The 16040-nt window shown below is 57.4% G+C and overlaps 1 protein-coding gene across 9 annotated transcripts in view; it reads left to right on the forward strand.

Annotated features, from left to right (window-relative positions):
- The first annotated feature begins 47 nt into the window (after positions 1–47).
- LOC136107712 (serine protease inhibitor Kazal-type 5-like) overlaps positions 48–16040 on the forward strand; it is a 119498-nt gene continuing 103505 nt past the window's right edge. For 5 of the 9 annotated variants that reach the window (XM_071814677.1, XM_071814669.1, XM_071814671.1 and 2 more), the window contains exon 1: positions 15277–15522. The gene's annotated coding sequence lies outside the window, so the exon portion shown is untranslated. Of the gene's footprint in view, positions 150–15276; positions 15523–16040 lie in introns of those variants that run through there. The other 4 variants (XM_071814680.1, XM_071814679.1, XM_071814670.1 and 1 more) reach the window with 3 other exon arrangements.

The raw sequence follows: 16040 nt of genomic DNA on the forward strand, positions 1-16040 counted from the left end.
CCGGGCGGGGCCGGCTCCGTGCCCGCCTCCGGCCCGCCCCGCGCCCCCGGCGGCAGCCCCCAGCCCCGGCCTCCCGGCTCTGCAGCCGACAACTCCCCTCCGGTACCCGGCGATCGGACCCGCTGCCCGGCAGTTCCCTTCGGTTCCCGGTAATTGCCCCCCGGGTATCTAGCTGCCTCCCTCGGTACTCCGCAGTTTCCCCCCTGCTATCCAGCCACCCCCTTGTCCCCCTGGTACCCAGTTATGCATCCAGCACCCAGAAATTGCCCCCTTCATACCCAGGCACCCCTCCCAGTACCTTACCGTTCCCCTGGGCCCCAGCAGTTGCACCTCCAGTGCCCATATCAGCCACCCCCAACCAGCATCTGGGCATGCCTTCCAGTGCTCCCCATTTCTTGGCCACCCCTGTTTCCCCACTAACCAGCAATTCACTCCAGTACTTGACCATCCAACCTGCCAGTCCACCCTGTCAGCAATTCCCTCCAATATTCATCTTCCCCTCAGGGCCCAGCACTTTTCTCCCCGAGTCAGTGACTGCCCTCCCACGGCACTGTCAGCCCACCCAGAGGATGGGTCTCTAGACAGGACACCCCTGGGTGTCCCTCAAATGTCCTTGTTGCACCTGACAAAGCCCTTGCCCAGGATCTCTTGTGGGGTGTCCCAAGGCCGAGGGATGAGGAGAGCTGAGCATGGCCCAGAGGATTCCTGAGATCCATCCTGGCCTGGGGGGGCTGGGATTCATCCTCCCCATGCCCAGCTGCTGCCCTTGCTTCCCTGGCAGACAGGCAGGGCATTCCTTTCCCTGGGTTTTGCTTTGGGTTTGTGGGGGCACAGAACAGCTCCGGTTCAGCCCTGGGGTTGCTCTGGGTTTGACTTTGTGCGGTTGGCTCCTCGCTTTGCAACTTGCCTTTGCAATTGGTTCGGCCATTGTGATCTCTGATTGCCCTCTGAAAAACAGGGTCCTGCCTCTCTGTTCTGAAAAAGGGGTGCAGGAGGGTGCAGGAGGGCCCCAGCAGAGTTTTCTGCTCACGTTTCTCACCCCAGGGAGTCCCTCTTCCTTCAAGCATCATGGAAGGTGGGATCCGGGTCAGCTGGGAGCCTCCTCCAGGGTCAGCCCCCCCGCTCCCTGCCGTGCTGCTCGTCACATCACACAGCGGCTCACTGCACCCCTCCTTCTTGCAGGGCTGCTGCAGGATGGAGATGCTGATGAATAAATCAATCCCCCTCGGTGCTGAGGCAGCAAAACTTGGATGTGAGCAGAGGAGCAGCGCCAGGGCTGATGGCCTGACGGCCGGGGTGGCACCGCTTGTGAATTCCCCCCATGCAGCTGCTGCAGCCAAGTGGGCAGCTCTGATTGCCTTCTCGCCATCTTTTATTTATCAAAGCGCTCAATAGGCAGGCTCGCTCCTGCTGTCCCACATTCGTCCCTGATTCTCCTGACTGGAAATGGGAGCAGCAGTTTGGAGAGGGGCTGTGGGGTGCTGCTGGCTCCTCCTGGGCTCGGGGGGGTACCGGCCCCTTCGGCTCCCTGTGGTGGGCTCCTGCGAGCTATTGGCATGGCCCTGCCATGCAGCTGTCACTCAGCTGCCACTGTGCCAAGGAGATGGGGTCCCTTGCTGTGAGCAGAAGGACAGCACTGTGTGACTGACCTTTCCCAAGCCTGGGAGCACTTTTAAGGAGTGGCCAGGTCCTCGCTGCTCCTTCCACGCTTTGCCAAGAGCAGCGGTGTCCGAGGCTGATTCTAGACACTGGAGGAGGCTGCTGTGATGCCTCCATGCCTGGCAGAGGCTGGTTTTGATCTGACCCTGGCCAAAGCGCAGCTGTGCCTGCTGTCACTGGCCCCATCCTGGCCCCTACTCGTTTTCCTCCATCACCTCCATCTGCCTGCGCCGGAGGAGAGGGAGCTGCAGGGCGCATTTCTGCTGCCTCGCTGCTAATAAATAAGCCCCAGTAATGAGTTGGGCTCTGGTGGACAGGCAGGTAGTGGTAATAATCCCCCAATTAAGTGGACGAGGCAGGCAGTTAAGTGCAGAAAAACCACAAATAAATAATAAGCAGAATAATTTAGGAGCAGGGAGGAGCTGGGTCGCTCAGTCTTCCCCCCCCGGCGGCAGGCAGGGCCAGGAGCACTCTGGGAAGTGTAGTTCTGCCTTTCCTGCCAACAGCTTCTTCTGGAGGGATGGAAATCTCTGATTTTCACCCCGTTCCTCCCATTGCGCCAAAGCTGGGTGTCCGAGGGAGCACCAGGGCAGCCGGTCCTGGGGATGGGGATGGGGCCAGGACCATGGCTCTGATGGGAGCCTGTGTGCACGGGGCATCCCTGGATGAGAAGGGAACCCACAGGGCTCTGACACTGAGGAGGCCCTGCCTGCCACCCCATCCTTCCACAGAGGGTCCTTGAGGCTGTCTCCATGCCTCCAGTGTGGGAGCCAAGGGGATGGAGGGGCACTGGCCATGGGATGGCTGCTTTGCCTGCTCACCCCTGCCATACACGAATGAGCATTCCTGCTCTCCTGCCTCCTGTGAATGGAAATATTGGCTTAGAGAACTTGGTGGAGGATGCACCTGTGCAGGAGCTGTGCTGGATGGTGGTGTGGCACAGTCTTCCTCCCAGAGCCCTGGATGAACACACAAATTGTGGCGACAGCAAGAGCAAGAGTTTCCCTGGCACTATCGATTGCAGCTGTGGGCTGTGAGTGCCTCGCTGCTGAACTCACAGGGGTGATCAATAGTAGTTTTTCTCCCTAGCCTTCACGCTGCTAATGGGAGCCACAAACCCTGTCGTTGCTCTGGACTGGCTGGGAGAAGCTGGCCACAGGTGGGCTGGAATGGGACCGGCTTCTCCTTTGCATTCTCAATCTCCAAAAGCCATGGTTTGCACTGCAGCCTGGAGCTTTGCAACTGGGCACCAGAGAGCCAGTGGCTCTACGATGCCACAGGGACAGCTGACACTGGTCCCTGGCTGGGGATGCTGACACTGGGGTAGCTGTGATTAGTTATAAGCAAACATTTCGGACCAAAGGTCCCTGGGCTTGTGGCGCGCAGGAAATCTGCTCTCTGTGGTGACAGGCTTCACCCTTTGTGACAGCTGGCAGTGGCTGTGTTGGTGTGTTTGAGAGGCAGGAGGAGATAACCAGCTCCACGGCTCTGCTGGTGCCACCGGCAGGTGCCCGGGAGGACGTACCTGCTGTGCACGGGTGGGAGAGGGAAACCTGTGGTGCCAGGGGACACAGTCCCATCCTGCCCGGTGGCCGTGTTGGTGACAGTGCCACAGCAGAGATTCTTCCCATGCTGGCAGCAGAGGGGCGGACTCAAGACAGGCACAATAATCCTCACGTGAAGTATAAGAAGCTATTTAAGTATTACCTCCCCCGCCTGGCGCGCCCGCAGCCAGGCCCTTATCAGGGGAGGGAAGGCAGATAAATCAGCCATTCCCATTAGGCAGATGAGCTTATAACACTCATGTGGCACCAAACCTTGTGGGAAAAGGTGCCAGTTCCTAGTGAGAAGGGGCTGCTGAGGGCAGCCTGCCCACAGTCTTGCAGTGGCCAAATATGGGGCAGCAAGTGACCAGCATCACCTCAGTAGCCAGACCCCTGCCAGGAATTTCCAAGGGGCATCAGCAGTTCCCAGGGATTTTTATTTCTGCTCCTGCACAGGCAGTACCTGGGAGCTGAACTGCTCTAGGGGAGGAGGGTGGGGAAAAAAGAACAACGAGAAATCAAAGAAATCAGGGCTTTGATCCTTTTCCCTTTGAATCCAGGGGCTTGTAGAGCTGGGTGGTGATGGACACGGGGTTCTGGTGCGATGGTGGGGTGCTGCTGCAGGACGCAGCATGGACTGGGGTCCATTAACCCTGTTTGCATTTGGGAAAGCCAAGCCAGGCCCCCTTGTGACCGCTGTCCCGTTTTGGAGGGCAGGCACTGCCCTTCATGGCAGACTGCAGAAGATCGATGTGTTTTTGAAGGCAAATGAGAGTTTTTGCCCTGAAACAGCACAGGCATCTGCTCCGCATGCTAAGCAGCTCCTTGGAAGGCAGTTTCAAAGCACAAAAGACAGCAGGATGTGGGACCAGAGCGCTCAGCCCCCTCCCACAGTCACTGGGGACCGTGCTGTCCCTTCCCAAAACTCACAACAGAGAATTAAATATGAAGGAAAATAATCCCCAAGGAGTCCAGCCCGTGGTCCTGGCGGTCCCCCTGGCATCCCCCTTGGACGGTCATTGCCTGTTTTGTGGTGGCCGTGGTGCCATCTCCTGCTTGGGGAGGCAACGCTGCCAGACCCACCCCTGGAGGATCATTTTGGAGGGCCCGCAGCACTGGCTTTATTTTGCAGGCAGCTGCCAGTGAGACTTGCTGCACTGGTGGGACAGCGAGCAGAGAAGTGTAGAGGACCTGTCCTGGGGGTGTCAACAGCTGTAGTCCCCCCAGCCTTGCTGTTGGCTCAGCCTGCACAGAGCACAGCATCCTTGGGGCTGATGCTGCAGGAGGTTGGGTGCGGATGGTGAGGAGCCATGGAGCACCATCCGCCCCCAAACACCTGCAGCGTTGGCGCCAGCCCAAGTCCCCACCTGGGGGCAGGACATTAGCATCTCACACACCCTCAAACTGCCACCCCATGCCCAGAGGTCGTGCAGGGCAGGGGGTCAGGACCTGCACAGAGTCATTCCTGAAGCACACTCTCCATAGATCCTCCTGCCTGCCTCTGCCAGCTAACAGAGGTGATTTTCACCTCCTTTCATCTGGAAAACCACTGGCAAAAGTCATATAACAACTTCCCTGGCAGCAGGAGAGGTGAAGAGATGCACTCGCACATTCATAGCAGATGATTCTCCGTGCTGCTTGTCAGAGGATCACTCCAGCTCGGGATGCGGAGCAGCGCTCAGGGAACTCAGTCCCCCTGACCCATCTGGGCACAGGGATGTGCAGCAAGGGCAGAAGTTCCCCACCCTCAGTCGCTGCTTCTTCTCCATCCTCCCTTGTGCCTGTGCTGCGAGAGGTGATGGGCAGTGCAAAAACATTGTGGCATCGTTGTTAGTGAGCAAACATCCCAGCTGAGGGGAAAGAGGTCAAGGGGGTGCATCTGCAGGGGTCCCCTCCGTGCTGTGCCCAAGTGTGGCCTCTCCCCATGGCAGAGATGCCCAGGAGCATCCAATGGTGGAAGCTCCTCAAATCAGGGACAGGAGCATCATCACGGTGAGACAGAGGCCAATACGGGCTCCTTGGGAGCTGCTGTAATCTCATTCCAGGAGAAAATCACATTCCCAGCAGCCAAGGACATGTTACGTCTTAATAAAAATGATAATTCCCAGCAGATTGAGTTGGGAACAGGGAGAGTGGTTGTTGCTTCTCCTCGCAAGCCCTCGCCGGTGCCTGCGGGGAGTGTGGCGGTGTCGGAGGAGGCAGAGGGCTGTGCCAAAGGATGCGGCTATGGATAAAAGGCAGGAGCATGGGGAGCTTCTGCAAAACCCCAGCTCCTCTTGTCCTCAAGGATCCGGCCTCGGCTCCTTGCCCGCCTGTTCCCTGCCCATCACTTGCCTGAACCACCCAGCCCTGAAAGCCAGAACTGTTTGTTTGCAGTCTCCTAGGAGAGGAATCACGTTAAAAAAATTAATTACACACCTGAAAACAAAATCTGGCTGCTCAAGTGCACATCAGGGATAAATAGTGTGCTCCAAATTAGACAATTTACAGCTTGGGTAAGTAATGAAGGAACCCAGCCAGGCGTGAAAGTGAGGGGGGAGAGTAACCTTGGAGGGGTGCAGGGATTCCCCTCCCCAGCTGTCCCGGCTCCCCAGCCCCTCCATCCCTCCGAGCCCCTCTTCATCACTGCTTGCTGAGAAACCCCAATTTGTGGCCCCAGCCTGGGGAGTTCAGCAGGGATTTTGGATGAGTCTGAGCCCTTTTAGAACTCAGAGACAGGGAACAGCCCCGGAGAATGGGGCAGATAGGGCAGGTAATGAAAAGGAGCGATGTGCTGTGCACCCCAGAACGAGAGGGGCTGCGTGGGTCCTGTCGCACCTGTGGCACCCCAGTGAGCACGGGTGTCCAGCACAGGGGGTCCTGCTGTGCCCTGGCCCCCCAGCATCCCCCAGCCCACGCTGGCCTCTGCAGTCCTGCACTGTGCGGTGCGTGGGAGGGCTGGCAGCGCGCTGCTGAGGAACGGGCAGCTCTCCAGGCTTGCCGGTGAGAAGAAAATAATTTCTTTGCCTTATTTTTCCCTTCACAGTGTCCCAGCCTGGTCTGCGAGTGCAGGGATTTAAAGGGGCTCTGTCCTGGCGCCATTGCCCCAGATTAGTGGTGATGCTTGATGTGGCTGGGTCAGTGCGATGGAGCTGAGCTCTCCTCCATGTGTGGGCTGGCAGCTGTGGGTATATCCCTGTTTGCCTGCAGAGATGGAGCAGCTATGGGGAAGGTTGCTGCCTCAAGTACCCTCTGGGTAGAGCTGGAGTGTGGGCAGCACCTTCGAGAGGCGAGGAGATGCCCTGTCCCCCTTGCACTGCCCATGGGGGACCTGCCACTGGGGGACACCCAGCTTGCAGGGAGCTCAGAGCACAGCATCACCCTGGGGATCCATATGGACTGACTCCCCCTCCACCTACACCCTTCCCCAGCCCACCACATGCTGCCCACCAGCTCTGGCAAAGGACAGGATCCCCCCAAGCTCCCCAGGCTGCCGACACGTGATGGTGCGTGGGGCTGGGACCAGCCTCCCTTCTCCCCTCTCTGCTCGACTCCCACCTCTGCTCAGAGCTGCCTCGGAAACCAGCCAGCTAATGATGCGAGATGCGGAGCAGATGGGGGACCTGACGCTCTACTCCTCAGCAGTGGATTAAGCATGCAAATGGATGTATAGCGACGTGGTGCCTCTTGGCCTGGATCCTTTCCACCCCCACCATGTGTATGGCATTTCAATTCACAGCCCCCATGCCCCCCGCTCGCAGCACCCCCGGCCTGGCTTGGAGCCACACAGGGAGGGCAAAGACAGATGGACAGATGGACACAGGGCTGGGGATGGTCCATGCAGCTGTTCCTGCATGCGGGACGGCTGCTGGTTTGTAAAAGCTCCTCGAGTTGTATTCCCCCCCATGTCCCTGCAAGGCGGTGGCAGCCACGTGGACGAGCTGCATTCCCTGCATCATTTGCTCTGCTCCCCTCTTGTGCTCCTTTTGCAGCATCAGTGGGTGCTGCCACCCTGTGCCCCATTTGTGAGGGGAATGGCTCTGCAGAGAGGGGGGAGCAGGGCTGTGATGGGGACCCTGGTGCTGCATCCTCTGCGCTGTGCTGTCCTCGGTGTCATGGCTGGACACTGCAGAGGGGCTGTTCAGGGTTGCTGGCAGAGGGGGGACATCGCTTCAGCCAGGAGTCGAGCAGAAAGGATGGCCTGCTTCAGCCCAGCCCTCCAGCTGTAAAACCAGCCCCCCCAAGATGCAAAGTCTCCCCTTCCCAATGCGGGAGTGAAACTGCCTCCACCTGCAGCACCGTTCCCTCAGACTGCCTGTGCCACCGCAGCGCGACACGGTGCAGCACCGTTATTGCTAATGCCTGGGGAGCGGGAAACAGATTAATATTCATCACAAGGGACCGGAGCATATGGAATATGAATAATGCTAATTGTGCCTGTATAGATTTAGAGTAAGAAGCTTCCATGCATTAAGGAGGGAGGGAATTAGTCCTCTGAACCATTTCAGACTCATTTGTGGTGAAGGAGCGCCTGCCTGACTGCGGGTTTCGAGACGGGGGTGAGGATAAAACTTGTGTCCCATGCCTGGGTGCAGGAGAGGCTCGGGGATGCGGGGCAGCTGTGCAGGTGGGTGTGCGTACTCTCTGTCTCTCAAAAAACTGAGTGATGGAGCAAACTCAATCACTGCAGCTGCCAAAGAGGAAAAGGGGCTTCCTGCAGATATGTGAGCCTGCGGCCATGAGCTGCTGCAACCAGAGATCCCTGCAGGCTGCCTGCACTGGAGGCAGCTCTGAGCCTGCCCTGCCTGGGCTGTATTTTCCATGTTCATGGCCCCCCTGGGCTCTTGGTCCCTGGGCCCACAGTGCAGCAGTACCGGGCTGGCAGATGCACCATGTTCCCACCCTGGGTAAATTTACCTGCCCCAGGTGCAGGCAGCTGCTGTGCGTGGCAGGGAGGGAGCTGGCAGGAGGCAGCGCCCTGCGCACAGGGGAGCTGGAGTGGTTAACGAGGCTCACAGGGGATAAAAGCCTCATGCCTTAAACACTCATCGCATTTGCCTTCTGGAGAAGAGGGTCAGTGCCCTGTTCTAATTGAATCAGCTCATGGTTTTAATAGGATGAAGAGGAGAAGGCTCGTTTGCTCGGCTGGGCGTGGTGGGGCTTGGGTTTCTGCAGAGCCCCCCTGAGCTCCGGTGAGTGTGTCCCCATCTTGTGTGGCACAAGCTGACACAGGGCAGTGTCACTTCAGTCACGGGGGACTCAGTAGGTGCAGTGGGATCAGGGCCCCCTCCCTGCAGGGCATGGCACTGAGTTTCCCCCTTGCCCCCGTGCTGCAGCGAGGGGTCGCGCTGCACACCCCTCTTCTGCTGTGCTTTCCAGACACAGCCCATGGCAGTGGGGAGCTCAGAAAGGACTGGGGTCATCCCGCTCTTGGGGGCTGGTCAAGGAGGTTTTGCAGCCCCAGGAAGGGATAGAAAACACCCAGGGTCTGGTGCTTCCCGAGATGCCTCCTGGCATCCCTGCAGCTTCAGGGTGAGGAACAGCCTGTGCCTTTCCCTGGGGTCTCCGGGGTGAGCAGCCACAATAACCTCAGTCTTGACCACCAGCCTCTTTCTCTCCTCCCATCACTGAGGACGTGGGATTCCTCTTTCTGCACTTTGATCTCTCAAATTTTTAGCTCATTCTGGCTGCCTTATAGGCACTAATCCCTCTGCAGGCGTCGGGGAGAATCCACCTACACTCCATGCAGCAATCATTTAAGTCTTATTGTGTAAACAAAATCTCAAACACGAAATCCCTAATTCTTAATGGCTGAAGCCTCCAATACCTGTTCCCTTGTGTCTTGCCTGACAGAGGCTGGAACAGGGGGAAGGTCACTGCTGTGTTTGCCCTCAACCTCAGCTCAGATTAAACATCCGTGCATGTTCCTAACCTTGGGTTTTTCCTTTCTTCCCAGTGGTCCGCACTGGCGAGCTGCCTCCGGTCCCCTCCGGGCTCTGGTGCGTTTGTTCAGCTTAGGGGATCATTTAGGGTGACATTTAGAGTTGCGATATTTAAAATGCAAATCTCCCCTCAATAGATAAGTGGAATTTGCTCCCTCTTATGAAGGGAACCTCTAGGGAGAGCTGAGTGCTGTGGCCGGTCAGCTCTGAATGCAAAATCCAGCTGGAGCAGGGGGAATCACTGCCTCCCCCTCATCCAAGCACTTCTGGGCAAACATTTGTGCGATAACCATTCTCATCACCATGAAGGCATCCGAATTTTCCCTAAACGCAGCAGAGAGGTAAGAGCTGCGTGGCCGGCAGGGAAACCTGCAGTATTTCTGGGTTACAGCCAGGGAGGGAGAAATCTCGATGGCCACTGGTGTAATCCCAGAATTGATGTTTTCTTCCTCTGTGCCTGGGGTGCTGCTGATGTATCATTGTCTCTCCCTTCCAGCTCAGAAATTAAAGCTTTCACCACTTTTCTCGCTGCAGAGGAACAAATGTGTGTCTGAGAGAGAGATTTACACTTTGCTTTCCCTTTTGGAAATGGAGCGTGATTTTCCAGTGACTGCAGATGCTGGGCCTGTCCTGACGCATTGAGATGGGCTGTTGAGGGGGAGGAAGGAGCTCCCCACCTGCTCCCCCCTCCTGGCTTTCCCGCAGCAAACCGGGAGGGCTTACACCCCAGAGGGTTTGGCTGAGAGAAGGCTGTGTCCTGTATTTCCCCCTCCCCACTCCTGTAGGTGCCCCCCCCTTGCCCACCCCTGCTTGGGAGTGCAGGCTCCAGGCTGGGCTGGTTCACCTCCTGGCATGGCTGTGCTTGCAACCTGCTGAAACCCTGCTAAGGGAGGGGGAACCAGAGCACCTTTAGGAAAAACAAACACAAACATTCATTTTGCTGCCAACCCCATCCAGGATGTGTTTGCAGACACCAGAGTGTAGCTGGTTCAGTGGATGGAGGGGCTCAGGGGCGGCCATGGTGCACATAAACTGCAGCAGGGCTGGGATGGAGAGGGGCAGTCCCTGGTTGGGAAAGCTCTGGAAGGGGTTCACCAGCCCTGGGGACAAGTACGGGCAGCAGCTCCTTCCCTGCCTGAAGCTGACCTGCCTGGCCCTGGCCCCCCACCCACCAGCACCAGTTTAACCAAAGGGGAAAATAATCAGCAGAAGTTCAGCTGGCTCTTTGAGCTGGTCCCTGCTCCTGCCCTGGTGTCAGGGGGCAGGCTGGGGGCTTTCGGCAAACCACAATGCACCGAGGAATATCTGGAGCCTCATAAATATACTCTGGGAAGGGAGGAAAAGGGATTCAAATCTCAACTTTGATGCAAAATGTGCTTTCTCTAAAAAATCAGCGTTCTTGGCAGGGACCAGACAAATTCCCACTAAATCTCCTGGAGGAGAGCGTTGCCAGTTGCAGGGATAAAACCTCAATGCAACACAATTAACTTCCACTTGGATTAGCCAAACTCGCTTCTCTCCCCACCCGGCCATCCCAGTCCGGCAGCGGGATGAGGACCATTCGGTGCCAATCCCCCGTGTCCCCAGCCCGCTGGGAGCGGGACGGCAGCTCTGCCGCGGGGGGAGGATAACCCTCTCATCACAGTTAAGGGGAACCGACATGTGATGAACGCACGGAAGCCGGAGCGCTGCAGGGCAGCCCCTGCCATTGCGCCGAGGACAGCGGCTCATCACATCACGGCTGGTTTCCTGCGGTTCTCTGTGATTTGGAGGCTGGTGGGGAGCCTGGGGCAGGGTCCCCATATTGTCCCCCATGGTCCAGCCAGTTTGGGGCATGGCACTGCTGCCTCCTTTCCCTGCTCAGTCCCAAAATGGGGAGAAGGGGGCAGAGGGGACCTGCTGGCAGTGAAAGTTGCTGAGAGATTTTTTCTTTAGGCAGGATTTTCTTGAATATTGATTTTTTGTTTGAGACTCGTAAGCTGAGGTGTTTTCTAGTCTTGGAGATTTTAGGCTTAAGAATCGCTCGTGGTGGGAATGTCTCACCCCTGTTTACTCCTGACTCTTCGAGTGTCACGCTGAGCCCAGATAAATGTCAACCTCACTTGTGCCTCAGGCCACTTTTTGGAGCAGGATCCTGCCTGCAGGCTGGGTCACGGTGCCCCGGAGCTGCGCTGGCAGGGACAGAGCACAGAGCAGGTGGGAGAAGAACCTCGGAGCCATCCCGGGGTGGGGAACGCTCCCCCAGACCCACAGCATCCCCCCACCCTTGAGCGGCTGCTGAAGGGACCAAGAGACGCTGGCAGGGTTTTTGGGGGAAACCAGCCTCTTAATTAAGAGCTTAATTATCCAATAACGAATGGTGGACTTAGCTCAACCTTGAAGCAGGCCAAGCGAGCAAAGGGCCCTTGGGGAGGGATGGAGGAGGTGAGCCGAGGGCATGCTTTGCCTTCTGTGATGCTTGCAAATATCCGCAAGATCTATATACGGAGAGAACAAAAGCAGGGCTCGGGGGACACGGGGTGTCTGGCTCTCCTGTGGGATGGCTGCACATCTCAGCCTGGGGAATGAGGAGGAACGACCCAAACGCAGCCCAGAGTGGGCGAAGGCTGGGGATGTGGTGCCAGCAGGAGGACAATGGGATGAGCATCATTTGTCCCTCCAGCAATACGACATACCCTGGGGAAGGGGTGGGCTGTGGGCTGGGCATTTCTGCTGGCAGAGGAGGGAGGGGAGTTTGCGAGCTGGAAAGGGAGAAGGATTTCTTAGGCTTGGCGCGTTTTGCTGCAGAAAGGCGGTTTCAGCTCCAAGGGTAAGGGAAATGAAACAGAAAAATGCCTCCCATTAAGCAAAAGAGATGGAGAGCCCTGCGTAATAGTGCTGTCTGCAGGGGCTTCTTGCTCTGCATTTGCATCCAGCGTGGCCTTATGCCAGCGGCAGGAGGGAACCATGCTATGGCCAGACACATTGCGTGCTGCTGCAGGAGATGGGGGCTGGAGGGGACGAGGTCCAAGCCCCACAGATATGGAGTGGGGACAGCTGCATCTGTCACCCACCCTATGGACAGGGGGCAGTGCCTGGGGAGAAGGCAGGAGGATGCCCTTCCCGCAGATCCCTGGGAGCTCCCAGGAGGTCTCAGAGTAGAATGGGGTCCCCCCAACATCAGCTGAGTCAAGGGTACAAGGAGCCCCTGGAGGGGGTTTGATCAAAGCCCATGGTCAGCGCTGAGGGTCTCCTGACCCCTGAGACATGGCAGTGTCCGTGTGTCCTCTCAACCTGCCTGCATCTGTGTGGCTCCAGGGGACAGACCCTCACAGAGATGCCAGCCCCAGCAGGGACCCCGAGCCCAGACAGAGCATGGCTGCGGGAGCTCATCAGGGGATGCTCTTTCCTCCTCCTTCGCTGTTACTTTTTTAGAAAGCCCAAATAGACACGGCGGTTGTGTGGAAGGAAGAACATTCGCTCCGGAGCTTTCCTGAGTAATTCTCCTCTGAGAAATTAATTATCAGTGCTGGCGCTGCATTTAGTCAGTATCAGCTCCCTGTGTGCCTGGGGTCGGAAGGCATTGCTGCCTCTGCCTCCCGTGGCTCTGAGTTCCTGCTGGCGGGGAGGAGATGTGCTGCTGTCGCTGGAGCGGGAGCTGGAAGCAGGGAGAACAGATCCGGCAGCTGTGCAAACACCGGTGGGGTGCAGCGCCCTGGCAGCCCTGCCCGGGCGAGTGCCTGGGCTGTCACAGGGCAGCCCCAGTGCTGAGAGTGGCTCAGACACCTGCTGGGGGTGGTCCTCAGGGTGTCCATTGAGCTGGGAGCAGGAATATTGCCCGGGAAATAGTAGCCTGTGACCCAGCATCTCATGCTGCATTGAGGACAGCAAACCCACCTGGGCAGCATGTACATGTGTGAGTGAGGGTGTGTGGCACACCGGGAATGCGGTTGTTGCAACAACTGTTTTCTGAGGGGGGAATGGGGGCATCTGGTCCAGCTGAGATGCCTCTGGCATCGATCTCTCTGACAAATGCTGTTTGGTTTGGGAATAGAGCCTTAATGAAACTGTTGCTGGCTGCAGGCATGGAGAGGGGAGCGCCTGCCTGAAGGATGCTCTGGGGAGAAAGGAAAAGGACAAAAGGACACTGGATGCTGCCCTTGGCAACGGCCAGATGGCTCCTTGGCAGGACCTGCATCTTGCCGCTTGTCCGTCTGGCCGGAGGCGCCTGGCTCTCCACAGCAAGCCCTGTGCGATGGGGTCTCGTCACCGGGAGAAGGTGCATTGTTGGTGGGAGAGAGAGTCTGGGGCTCCCCTTCAGCCTGTTTTCCGGGTATGAGAAAACACTGGCTGGTGTGCAGGATCAGGCTGGTGCTGGGTGGGTGTTGTGGGGCCGTGCAGCCCCAGAGCTGGAGGGCAGCAAGCTGGAGGTGCAACATGGGCTGCCACCACCCCGGCTGTGGGTCTTGGGCTGTCGGAGATGATGCTCTCCCAGCAGGGCCAGGGCACTGGGTGTCTGTGGCTAGACAGAAGGACATGTCTATGTTATGCAGCACAGGCAGCTGCAGATGCAGCGGTAACACCCCAGTGCCTGGGGGACAGTGAATCCCTGGGGCCAGCAGGACCTCAGCTAAGGGTGGGCTTTTTGGAGATGAAGGGTGATGGGGAGTTTTGGGGACCTCTTGGACTGTTGCCCTGAGGGACTCGGAGGTCCCATGTTGTGGGGACATGTTTCTATCATACTTGTGCCCTCTAGTGGCTTTGTTCCCTCTCTGGTCCCATGGCAGTGGCCAGGGTCAGCCTGGCCTGATGCTTCCGGCACCGCCAGCCTTGGTATACATGGGCGGTGGGGAAATGCCGGGTGAGAAGGGCTTGGGTCAGGCCAGGAGGGCACCTTGGCACCACATGATGCTGTCCCCATGGTCATCTCCTCCAGGCTGGGAGCACTTCTCCTTGTTTTCAAGATGGTTTGGCATGGAAATGTCAATTTTAGGTCTGGGGAAATGTCAATTTTAGGTCTGGGGAGAGGCAATGGATCCCAAAACCTTTCCAGAGGCTTGAATACCCAGCCAAAACTGTCGCGTAGGTGACCTCAAAATGCATTTTATTCCAGAAAATCAAATCTTGAGATTTCTAATACAAAGTTTCTCATTTTTTGACTGCTTGGGGCTGTTTGCTACCTTTCTGTTGCCTCTGTGTTTAATCACATGACAGCCTGAAAAAAGACCCAACACTCTTTTTTTCCCATTCTACTGATGTTTCTCTTTTATCTAAAAGAAATAAAACGCTCCTCTGCCTCCGGCCCATGGCAGCCACCGCTTCTCAGCTGTGCTCCTCCGGGAGGGGACGCCTGGATGCCCTGCGGCTGCTTCTGCCTCCCGCCTGTGACTCCTCTTCCCCACATCTCCTCTGCGTGTTTTTGGACCCTACCCAGAGCTGCGCAAGGGAGCTCTGGTTTGGTGGGAGAAGTCCAGGCAAGCACTGCGGATCCCTGTATGCACTCCCACTGCTCGCAGGGGGATATCTCCTATCTGAGAGAGCAGATGTTGGTTAGGAGCTTCCTAAGCAGTTTCTCTGGCCTCCCAGAATTACTGCTTGGAGAGAGAATTAAATTCTCTTTTGTTGTCGGTTTAGGGGAGAACAAAACCAAACGTCACCTGGAGAAGCTCCTGCTGCTGCACCCCTGGGGCTGGCGCTGCCGCAGGACCCAGATTAGCCCATCAATAAGAAAGGCACTGTGGTCGATGGTCCCCAGGGGGATTAGATGGGTGATCGATGCTGAGATTAGTTTGTATGGCAGCTGTGGTGACAGCAGCGACCCGGAGCAGCAGCTTCACCCTGCCTGTGCTTGCACTGAGCCAACCCGTCCCCATGGTCCACGCACTGAGCAGTGTCGGATCTCTGCCAGCCCGGCAAGGGGCTGGGGGGCAGCAGCACTGCAGACAGCAACTGCCACAGATGTTCTGTATTTTGGATTTCTCCCCCTTCCAGCCTCGTTAGTATTGAAATTAAAAGCAAGTGTTTGTGAATTGGTAGCTGTTCTCCAAGACCCTAATTAGCAAATCTCTTCATCCCCCGGGGCTGCAATCTAATAATAAAAAAAAAGCCCAACACCCAAACAAGCCCCGAACCTTGTTTGATAGATTGGGAGTGCTACTGGAACAGTCGGAAGCGGCTCTTCCTGCTTAGTATGGTAATTAAACACTTCAATTGCAATTATTTTTGCAATTAGATAAGTCTCTAATTGTTATCATAGGTGGCAGGGGTTTGGGTGTGTGTTTGCCAGTTCTTCCTCCCTGAGCTGGAATGAAGTGTGGATGCTACAGGCGATCAAGGCCTGCTTCTCTCTGGTTTGTTTGGAGAAGCGTCCTCCGTGTGGACTCATTTCCTGCCTCTTTGCAAAGGAGGGCGCTGATCAGGTAATTTCTCCTTTTACTTTGGGGTGCTTAGCCTGGGGGTCTTGTAGCTCCCTGTCCCTGAGCCATGTGAAGGAGGACTGGGGAGGGGACGTTGCCTGCCAGGGCATCGCTTTGCTGCAGGTCTCTCCCTGCTCACTGGTGCTTTGGTGGGGCTCAACACTACCTGGACTGGGGTGGACTGGGTAGCACTGGGGGCTGGGAGGGTCCTGGGGCTGCAGTTCCCCCCCTCAGCCCTCTGTGCTCCCTGGAAGCCATTTGCTCTTTGCAACCGCTAGTGGAAGAGCCCCATCCAGAGAGATATAAGTGGTGGCTGCTCAAACGAATGCTGTGGTCGCTCTGGGGGTGGCAGGGAGGACACTGCAGAGCCCAGCGGGGTCCGGTGTGCTGGCTCGGAGGGCAGCCCTGCCCGAGCCCCGGGTGTTTGGGGCGCCGAGCCCGCTGTGTTGGTGGGTGAAGCCCCATGGCGTGGAGGGGCCGGGCGGGCAGGTCTGTCCCCGGCAGCAAGCAGGGGGAGCTCC

This window comes from Patagioenas fasciata, chromosome 14 (assembly GCF_037038585.1).
Source record: "Patagioenas fasciata isolate bPatFas1 chromosome 14, bPatFas1.hap1, whole genome shotgun sequence".
In the NCBI taxonomy this organism is placed as follows: Eukaryota; Metazoa; Chordata; class Aves; order Columbiformes; family Columbidae; genus Patagioenas; species Patagioenas fasciata.